General features: G+C 39.0%; 1 pseudogene; it reads right to left on the bottom strand.

The window, feature by feature from the left end:
• Positions 1 to 1,810: 1,810 nt before the first annotated feature.
• Positions 1,811 to 2,885, bottom strand: LOC107566953 (uncharacterized; annotated as a pseudogene).
• Positions 2,886 to 11,837: the final 8,952 nt, after the last annotated feature.

Below are 11,837 nucleotides of genomic sequence, written 5' to 3'. Positions count from 1 at the left end.
TAATTATTGTATTTATATTTAACATTTATAGAATGTTTATTTACAATGTTTACAAATTTTTGTTTTTATTTAATTGAATTCTTCAATTACCTAATGTATTGTTTATATGTATCAATGGCATTCGGGACACTTATATTTTATATTGAAAAAAAATTACTAAAATATTTAGAAAATACAATAAAATTGGATATATTTAAAATATCTATAACATATTTAAATAGCATTGTTATATTTAAATAGTATTACATTAAGTTTATGAGGCAGTTTATTGTTTTTGTAAACATGCTTTTATACCAATCCTAATTGTTTTATCAATCTTAAAAAAATATATAACCATATGTAAATTTTTAAAGCAGTATAAGTGCTTTAATATTATTCTTGAATGTGAGTGCTTTAAAAGTTAATTTATTTAAAAGAACATTGACGTAAGATGCATATATTTAATTGTATTTTTAAGTCATCAGACAATTTACTATAGGTATACTGTAGGGATTCCAAAATGCACAATAAATATGAATATCTAATAAAACAGACATATGAGAAAAGAGCAATCTTTATTAACATTAAATATATAAAGAAACGACACTATATAAACACTCAAACTATATAAAACTCGTCAACTATGATCTTTGCAATCATGTCGACGATATTGCTGGAAATGAAGTGTCCCCAACTAAGCAAGCCAGAGGCGACAGCGGCAAGGAACCAAAACTCCATCGGTGACAGAATGGAGAAAAAACCTTGGGAGAAACCAGGCTCAGTCGGGGGGGTCAGTTCTCCTCTGACCAGACGAAACCAGCAGTTTAATTTCAGGCTGCAGCAAAGTCACATTGTGCAGAGGACTCATCTGGTCCCGGTGGTCGTCTGAGACAAGGTCTTTACCGGGGATCTGTATCTGGGGCTCATCTAGTTGTCCTGGTCTCCGCTGTCTTTCAGGGCTGTGGAGGTCCTTTCTAGGTGCAAGTATTATATGCTGTAGAATCTACATTTGTTATTGTATTTCTGATGTTATCTATTTTATCAGTGAAGAAATTCATAAAGTCATTACTATTAAACTGTGAGGGAATATTTAGATCGGGTGGCGTCTGGTTATTTGTTAATCTAGTCACTGTGCTAAATAAAAACCTTGGAGTGTTTTGGTTATTTTCTATGAGTTTGTGGATATTGCTCGGCCCTGGCAGCTTTTATAGCCCGTCTTTAGCTGGACATACCGTTTTTCCACGCAATTCTAAAAACTTCCACGTTAGTTTTTCTCCATTTGCGCTCAAGACTACGAGTTTTTTTCTTGAGAGAATGGGTATTACTGTTGTACCATGGCGCAGTACATTTTTCTCTAACCTTTTTCAATTTGATGGGGGCAACAGCTTCTAATGTATTAGAAAAGATAGTGCCCATGTTGCTAGTCATTTCGTCTAGTTCATGTTTACTTATGGGTACACAGAGCAGTTGAGATAAATCAGGCAGGTTATTTGTGAATCTGTCTTTGGTGGCTGGAACAATAGTTCTGCCCGGACGATAACGCGGAGCCATATAGTTAATATCAGTAATACTCAGCATGCACGATACAAGGAAATGGTCAGTAACATCATCACTTTGAGGTACGATATCTATATATCAATAAGATCAATTCCATGTGATATAATTAAATCTAGCGTATGATTAAAATGATGAGTGGGCCCGGTGACGTTTTGCTTGACTCCAAAAGAGTTTGTTAAAATCTCCGACAATTAGCGCTTTATCAACAGTAACCAATAGGTTTGAGAGGGGATCTGCAAATTCTTTTAGGAAATCTGTATACGGCCCTGGCAGTCTATACACAGTATTCCACACCAATGAGTTCACCTGTAGACATTCAAAGTGTGATGAGCACATGGGTGAAATACAGGTGTCACAGCTACTACACAAAAGTGTCATGTGTGCACAAACATGTTACCTGTGTATTCACCAGGGCTGGTGTAGTCCTCCGCCAAATTAAGGCCCATAAATAGCTGGCTCAGGATGTTTGCGTACTGCTGCAGTTGGCCACCATAGCAGATATCCTTTCTGCTGCCACCTTCAACGGCAGCAACCGCACGAGCCTCATTCCATTGTACAAGCCCTTCCAGCAGGTACATCTGAAAATGAAGGTCACTTGCACTTGCTCCTAAAAAAATCAGGCAGAAAGAAGTTAGCACTATGGAAAACACATGAACAAACAACTCGCATGGTTTAGGAAAAATGCATACCTGGCACAAAGCGGTTTAGGTGCAGGTGGAAGGACTCCAAGGATGTTGAGCCATGTGCACAGCGATACTGGGGCAGAATGACCCCCCTTTGGTCACCTGCCCTATCTTCCTGTACAGCTGCACACCTGGTGGGTCCTGGATGCAGTCGATGTGGCGCTGCTGTGTCCGCCAGATCTCTTCCATCCTGTCCGTGTCAAAGAGCCTGACTCCCATTGTGTCCGTTGCCTCCATGAAGTCCTTTAGGAGCCGTCCGATCAGCTCCTTAGTCTCCTGGGCCCCACGAGTGTGGCGACGACAGTGCCTTGCCAGCTCTTTAGCGGTGGGCTTGCCGCCGCAGACCTCCTTCAACCTCTCAACATCACCAGCATCCCACTCGAAGATGCAGGCTGAGAGGCGTCCCATGAAGGGGGCGTACAGCGGGTGGCAGTCTGTGGTGACCCCGACTGCGATGCGCCGCATGAAATGCCACACATCCAGCCTGACCACCAGCTGGTCCCACTCGCTAAACATTGCTGCCGCCTTGCTTTTACCTCTTGAGTAGCAGCAGTCCAGGCTCCACATAAAGGACTTGCGGAGGAGCTTCTCCAGCTCAGCGATAGCAATCCACAAGTCCAGAACACATGGGAAGCAGGCCCTTTCCCTCTCCTTCGTTCCCCACATCTGTCACCCACACAACGGTGCCAGCAGCATCACCAACTAGCTTCTTGGTGACCTAAAGTACATGATGAGAAGTATTATCAAAGAAACAAGACATTTTTATTTTACAATGGAAAAATAACACTAAATGTGCCGTTTTTGGCTGAATTCATCTTTAAGATGGAGCCATAGAAAGAGGTGACAGGGGCCTTTAGTTCAGGAAGCCGTTTCAGTACGTCTTTAGCTTACACTGACAGCAGCCATGATGGAATAGGCACAGGCACCATCTGTGGCAGCGGGGCAAAAAGACTGCTGAGATCAGTGTTCTGGGTCACAAAATTCCTCAGCACAGACAGGTGCATTGTTGACTGGCCCAGGAAATGTTCTTTATGCCTGAGGCACAGGTGCCTGTACAGAGCTGTGGCACTGTTCCCCAGCGTGCGCCCCTGCATCAATCTCACAACCTCCCTATCACAGGACAACCTATAGATAATAAAGAAGACCATAGCACAATGTCAGACTATTAAGTGTGTGCGTATTATGTTAAGGAACTTAAAAATATCTTATACCTGTAGGTTAGGACTGCAGGAAATTGGTCACAGTGGCTGGGATCCAGCTGGTCCAGGATGTTTTGTGACCAGGCTGCCAGCTTCTTTTTACAGGACCGGCATTCAGTCGCATAAAGTACCACCCATTTAGGTCAAAGACCCTCCGGACAGTCTTGTACATGCCGGAAGCTGTTAGCTGGATCCCAAGGCGATGGCATTTGGGCTGGGAGCACAGCAGCTTGTATGGCCACATTAGTTTTCACAGCTTTCACAGCAGGCTGGTCCTCCCTTACTACTAACAACCAATTGAACTGCGCTGATGCCCAGTTTAATTTAAAAGTTATTTATTCTGCCAATGAGATTCGTTTTAACATTCAATGAAATTGGCCAGACATGTTCATTGGTCCTTTGGAAGTGACGTCATGTCGCATCAGTTACCACAATGCACAGCACCTTGACCTGGACCTGAGAGAAATTAAAACAATCAGTGGAAGAAAATGGAGGAACATGATTCAGCTGTGAATACAGTCCAATATCAGCTACAGGATCAAGAGCACCCGTGGCTGTACCTCAGCAAAATCTTTTCTTGTAGTGTATATTTCAGGTTGGTAAAGCCGAGTGCACATTTGCATTCCCTAACTTGTGATTGATTGACTGTTTCTATGGGAAGAGGAGCGGTGATCTGATGACTTTACCAATTGGTGATTGGCTCTTTGGTTTAAAAGGTGGGAATTATTGCTTGACTCACATAGGAACCCTCTGAAGTATGCAATTTTAAATCTGTCAGCTTTGCTCATGGGAACCAGTCGTGTGAGCTGTTAATGCCATGTGATTAATCACTCTGGAGACTATAGTCATGACAATGCTAATTAGCTAATAACAACATAAGAAAGTTCACAGTCCCAAACCCTTCACTACTGACCGTCATAAGCTGTTACATGAAAGGTAGTAGACAGGGAAAACATGAGTTATACTTTAAAAGGAATAGTCCACTTCAGTAAAATTCTGGGATCATTTACTTCATTTCCAGCGTTATCGTTGACATGATTGCAAAGATATTATTTAATATTAGCTGGATGTTGACATCACTGAATTCAATGATGAACTGTCTTTAACTGAAAAATGAGTGTTTACTATTGTCATTTTGCATTATTGACACTATTTTCCTAATTAATGCTGTTCAGTTGCTTTGTCACAATCTGTATTGTTAAAAGCGCTATATAAATAAAGGTGACTTGACTTGACTTGACTTATTAGTAAGGATTCATACAAGATGAAATATATCCTTTGTCTCCCACTCACAAAGGAAATATCTGCCTTCAAAAGTTCGCCATCAAACTTAAAGAAGCTTATTGAGGTAAGTTAGTTTTTTGTTTTACTGCTACTTTTTTTTGCACATTTTGACCTTGACTGGCAAGTCGCTTATCTGTGTAGTAGACCTATGTTCGCTAATGCATGCAATTGATGATATAATGCTTACATAATAAAATGTTAAGAATGCATAATTTATAACTAAATGCATAACTAAATTATTTGTTATGGTAATTGTCTGCAATCTGTGGCAGTTGAGGGTTTTGGCAACTTTGGCGCCTATAACGTTAGCTGTATTGCTTTGAATCATCATCATTCTTGTCCCAAGATCTCATTGTGGTTGAATTCATGCGCAAGAGAAGATATCCATGAATTGTATGCCCAAGCGAGGAAATGTGTTTCTACAACAAGATCTGGATTACCGAAAATCACGTTGTATTTAATGCAAAACTAATGCAATTAAATTATTATTAAATGACTAAATGACTATCGAATCAATCCACCGTCATGTCAACCTTACAGTTCTGTGTTTTTGTCAATGAGAAATATAAATTAATGTTTGATAGTCACTAAATTATATTGTATCTCTAAAATCAACAAGTGTTTAACATTATAAAGTGTGCATTGGCTGCAAATGGCTCAGTTGTTAATAATACTTTAATCAGAGAGTGCAAAAGTGTAATTAAGTTACATTTATATTGCATACCAATATAAAGACATATTTTTTTATAAATATTTGTTTATTTATTTGTTGTTTTTTTTTCTCTCTTTAGTTTTACAGAGAATGCACCCAAATTACCTCAAAAACTACTCTAAATTGACAGCACAGAAGAGAAAGATTGTGACCTTCACCCATGCTTCCAGCAGTGAGCAACTAAAAGTTGACTCCGTTTTCCCAGTCAAACATGTGTCTCCAGTCACTGTGAACACAGCTATATTGAGGTACATCATTCAAGGACTTCATCCTTTCAGCACTGTTGATCTGTCATCATTTAAAGAGCTGATTAGTACACTGCAGCCTGGCAGTTCCATCATTACAAGGCCTACTTTATGCTCCAAGATGGCTGAAGTTTCTCTGATCATGAAACCGAAAGTGACTGCTGCTATGAGAGAAGTTGAATGGATTGCAACTAGGGATGCACCGATCCGATACCAAAATTCTGAGTATCGGTCGATACCGATACCAGCACTGTTTTTTTTAATCAATGTAGAATTTCTTCACCTCAGTGTGTTGACCTGATCATCACTGTTTTGTGTGTTAAACACAATCTACTAAATATAGACAACTTAAAAAATATATTTTTAAAGAAAAATAACAATTGAAAAAATATATAATCATAACCTATCTATCATAAAATACTATGAACTAGGTTAGTGAATAATTAAGCGGCAAATTTATTCTAGAAAAATCATGAGTGCACAATTTTATAGCATCTATAAATTTAATGAAATAACAATTTAGTGGGGAACAAATATAAGTGTAGGACTAAATGTTACAATGTTACATTGCTCTTTGTGTTGTTGTAAAATACATTCATGGAAAAACTATATATGTATACTATAAATTAAAACACATTTCTTTTAAATGTATAGCACAGTAATGGAGGCAGCAACATATGATAGATATGAAAATATCTTTTCCACATTTTTGGTGAGGTGCATGTCATACTTGCCTTAGGTCTGATGCAGAATTAATAATCATCTTGTTTAGTCACAATATTGTCTGATCTAATTTATTTTAAAGGGGTCATCAGATGCAAAATTCACTTTTGTTGCTGTTTGAACATAAATGTGTTGGAAGTGTGTGTACACCTCCACCCTATAATGATAAAAATCCACCCAGTGTTTTTTTTAAAAATCCCCTTTCTCAAGTCAGGCTGTTCTGAGATTCCTGTCAGAATGACATAGTTCAGTATAGGCCCCTCCCACGATAGTTGATTGCCAGTAGTGTTTCAGCACAGACTGGACTGGTGTCTTACCTTAGACCCGCCCTGACTGAGCTGTCATCAGTCCGCCATTGTGTCGACTCCGGTGCAGGGGAATACAAGAATGTCTCTGATTAAGCGATTGAGGTGTTTTGTTGTTGGATGTAATAATGAATATAGCAGTCGTCATTTACTCCAGACATTTACATCTGAGCCGCTGAAGACGCAGAGGATTAATGTTACTTTCGTTTTGAAGTGAATGCGCCAATCCCCGATCTGCCTAAATGCATCTGTTCACACGAATCATTCGTGATCCAGCTTCATCTACAGTAGAAGATTGGATGTAATAATGAATATAGCAGTCGTCATTTACTCCAGACATTTACATCTGAGCCGCTGAAGACGCAGAGGATTAATGTTACTTTCGTTTTGAAGTGAATGCGCCAATCCCCGATCTGCCTAAATGCATCTGTTCACACGAATCATTCGTGATCCAGCTTCATCTACAGTAGAAGAGAGTATAAGGGTTTTTTATGAATCTTTGCAAATCGCCTTTCCTAATAATGTGCTAGTTAGCAAGTTCCGCGGCTAAAGTAAACAGTCTCAGAGAACGGCTCATCACGCCACTGAAGAGAGGGGCGGTGAGCAGAGCTCATTAGCATTTAAAGCAAAATGGACTAGAACCGTGTGCTGAAAACAGAGCTGATTTTGACAGGGTAAAAAGGGTGTTTTTTACACTACCATTGAGAAATTTTAATCAAAGTATGTTATAGACTTTTCATTAAGACCCTAAAGAATCATATCAACTTGTGGAAAATGGGCATCCGATGACCCCTTTAAGAAAAACAACAAATCAAAATGATTTGCAATGTCACAGTTCATCAGTAACGCCTCTAAAAGCTCTGCTCCCATCTGCCAAGACCATGTTAATTGTTTATATTTAGCACAGCATAATATTTTAAGATCTGCACATTATCAAACATATGGACGTTAATATTTTACATAAATATTCATCAGCAATGAACATTCCTTTGAGAATTTCCTTCTCAAACGTTGCCTCCACTTTACTTGCAGATGTGTGCTAATCGTGCTGCAGTGTTTGTGGGAGGATCGCTTTGAATTTGAAAAGGACAGAACTCACAAGTAAAGGTGTAACATATTTCACCATGTTTTATTTCCCTTAAAGAGATTTTTGGAGAATTCTAGATGCTAGTTAGATCTAGATGCTAATGCTAGTTTCCCCAGGTCTGCCCAAAGTGTTGTTTGTTTCTCAAAACCTGAAGTCTAATGTTTTGCAAAGTGTATAGTCCATATATAGTCAGTTTTTAACTGAATTAAGAGGGGTTGTTTCCCATTCACTATTGAATGGTTTCACCCATATCATGACAGAGTATGAGCATACGTTATTCTTAATTATTATAAATAAAAGTCAAAAATGTATTAGCTTTTAACCTTTAATAGTGTGCTTTATGTGGTAACATAAAAATTAAATCAATAATGTTAACCCGACATGACAAATTCATTTTTATGGCTTAGATTAGTGTTGTCAAAAGTACAGACCGAGATACCAGTTGGTACTGAAATTTTAACATCCATTTCCAGCGTTTATTATTGGATCCCTAATATATCTGCACATAGACGGATCCACTGACACGGCTTTCAAACGCTCCTGTGTGCTTCTGTGTGGTGCTCTTGGTGAAGAGCGTGAAGCGATGATCATTGTAGCCAGCGTAGATGAAACTCCTCACCCTTCGTTGAAAACTCACCTTTTTGAGATCAAAATAGATCACCTACGAGATTCGTGTAGATCTGATGAGAATTTGTTTTTGTTTTTTGGAGGGTGGTTGGGGGTTGTTGTTCAGAATTACAAAACCACAAGTTTATTTACAACGTGTTTTTGCAGAGTATTGTAGCCAATCGCAGGCATCTCTGTTGAAAGCAATGGCCAATCAGAGGTGTTTTCTGTAGGTTAGTCAGAATCCGCTCTGAACAGTGTTGCCAGATCTGCGATAATCATCGTATTTGTACGTATTTTGACCTCTGTACTATCATTAATGGAAAAATTCCATAATGTACAATAATTTCAGAATTTTGTGACACTTACACAGTGTCCTATCTAGACGCGACACCACAATAGGGTTGTGCTGATAGACGATAGTATCATGTATCGACGATAGCAATGTCTTTGTCGATAGTCATGATGATATTAGGCTCATTCTCCTATTAATGTATTAAATTATTATTAGGTGGCACCTCAGCACCGCACTTCATTTCAATTCGGCATTTCGTTTTCTTTACAGCACATTAATAAAAAATATTGACGTTTATTCTTCATCATCAGTCTAACAGGACTTGTCATGGGGTGCGTGGTCCGGAGCGCTGTATGAATGATGTATCCGTTTAATTTAACTTTACTCCAGATATATGAACTTAAATGTTTTAAACACTAAATAATGGACATAAACAAACATGTTAAATATAAAAGTGTTAAACTGTTGGTCTTTAAAATAAATCTACTTTTGATTTTCACAGTTTTTCAGGTTTCACAGATACTGATAACTTCCGTGCGCCAACGCGGCAAACTTGTCACAGGACGCGCGGTCCTAATAGCGGTGTATGACTGTTGTATCCGAATATATATATATATATATATATATATATATATATATGAACTAGCTGTTTTAAATATTTTTATATTTAACATGTTAGTTTATCAGTATGTTTGAAAGTATATTATTATGATTATTGGTGCTACCATAGGCTCTCTCCGTCTCACACACGCCTGGTGTAAAACACCAATAGTTATGAAATAATACAAGTACAGAGAGTCTCTCTCTTGCCCCTCCCACCCATGCACGATAATATCATGTATCAGCGATCTCACAGGCTGGCGATATGAAAAATGACCACCAATTACCCTTAATGATGTATGATAATGTATTTTCCATAAATATTTATTTTGTGTATGGGCTTTTCAGTGCATTGTTTGTCATAACATCAGGAGCATTTCTTTACTGTTGCAGAATGGAAAGCAAGCCCAACTTTCGTTTTGTGGCTGTAGAGCTGGTGCTGAGGCCGTCTAAGCAGGCAGCCACTGTGGAGAAAGTCCACCTTTCACAAGTGGCTGAAGGGGTACCAAAGGTCCTGTCTTTTTGCGACAGATGGGATACAGCTTATGGCATTTCCCATTCATTCCTATGTAATACAGACCCTCTCATCTCCCTATAGTAAGACAATCTCTGCCTGTATCACATCTAGCTTCAGCGACACCTGCACTGTTTTCATTCTCTTTCTTTCAGTTTAATTCTCTTTTATCAAAAGACTATCAAAAGTAGCCATTATGTCCATTGAGAATACACAAAGCCTTAAAGGAACAATCCAGGATTGTTCACATCCAGAACAAAAATTTACAGATAATGTACTCACCCCCTTGTCATCTAAGATGTTCATGTCTTTCTTTCTTCAGTCGTAAAGAAATAGTTTGAGGAAAACAATTGATGATTTCTTTCCATATATAATGGACTTCTATGGTGCCCCTGAGTTTGAACTTCCAAAATGCAGTTTAAATGCAGCTTCAAAGAGCTCTAAACGACCCCAGCCGAGGAAGAAGGGTGGAAGAGAAGAGCTTTTGAGGTTAAAAAGTATATAAATTGTAAATTTGTTTTTAGAAAATAACTGATCGTTTCGCTAGATAAGACCCTTCTTCCTCGGCTGGGATCGTTTAGAGCTCTTTGAAACTGCATTTTGGAAGTTCAAACTCGGGGGCACCATAGAAGTCCATTATATGGAGAGAAATCCTAAAATGTTTTCCTCCGAAAACATAATTATATGTATCGGCGATCTCACAGGCTGGCGATATGACGATATGAAAAATGACCACCAATTACCCTTAATAATGTATGATAATGTATTTTCCATTGTAGGGATTTCTATCCATAAACAGACCCTGATATGCCATGGAATCATCCCAGCACATGACTCCAATATTCGGGGGGCGATTTCCTGTCAGTCTTGTCTCATCTACTCATGAGATCGAAACTAATTCAATCAGGAGACAACAAAGCTTTCTTTGTATCAGAACTGGAAGGTTCGTTCACAACATATAGAAACCACAATGTCTTGTGACCACCAATGGATGGAACTATTATGTCCAAACAGGAAAAGGACAGTAATTTAAGCAAGCCTGCAAGCAGGGGATCTATGCATGACTGTCACATGTCTTGTGACCACCTGTTCCTGCCCTGTCTGAAACCCTTACAAACTTCTCTTACAACAAAAGAAACAGGACCTTGCATGGACCAAGTTTGAAAGACAATCATTTAAAATAATTTAAAGTATCGGAGCAATATACTCCAGAATAATATGCTTTCTGTTTGATGTGTTTATTGTAACCTATGAAGTTTAATCAATACTTTATAACCCTTTTTTTATAGATAAAGTGATTAAAGGTACTCTGTGTATGCCAGATATGCGAAGTTTAGGCTTGTGGGAATGGTCATGATATTTAAGTAACATTGAAATGAGTGAAAAGCTGTTATTTTGAACGGTGTGTGTTGTACGACACTTTATAGACGTTATTAACAAAACCTGCAAAGACATTTCCCCACGTGATGAATTGAACAGCATTTTAATTTATGCACGAGAAGGGAACCACACAGGGCGTGGCTAAGCCTGCAACAGCGTCCGATTGGGACAATCGCGTATGGGATGGACCAACATCGAGCCTGCTTAAAAGGGACACAAAGCTCTCTAGCGCTCGATCTCTCTCTCTAAAAAGACCTTTGGCTTTCTGCCCTGGTGAGCGCGACAAAAGCGCTCCCACGCCGTAACATCGCACAGCGAGGCCATCTACAGTGTTAGATGGCCCCCAAACGGCATCACCCGCCCCCTTGAAGGTCAAGTTAATTATATTTTCTCTATAGCGCCAGATCACAACAGAAGTAATTTAAAGTTACCTTTCTTATAGAACACAAGGTGTTCTATACCTTTCTTATAGAACACCTTGTTCTTTCATTAAGCAAACTAAATAGCCTTATGTTATTTATCTTATTTACACGACGGCATGTCATTTCAGTCTCTACGTTATGGTCGCACTCTCTGTATCACGCACAGTGGAGTTCCCCCGATGCGTGCGCGCGCATACACACACACACACACACACACACACACACACACACACAAGAGAGCGCACA

This window comes from Sinocyclocheilus grahami, unplaced genomic scaffold (genome assembly GCF_001515645.1).
Source record: "Sinocyclocheilus grahami isolate Dianchi unplaced genomic scaffold, SAMN03320097.WGS_v1.1 scaffold1117.1, whole genome shotgun sequence".
Lineage (NCBI taxonomy): Eukaryota > Metazoa > Chordata > Actinopteri > Cypriniformes > Cyprinidae > Sinocyclocheilus > Sinocyclocheilus grahami.
Note: the sequence above shows the minus strand (reverse complement) of the source record. Positions and strands in the feature narration are given on the sequence as shown.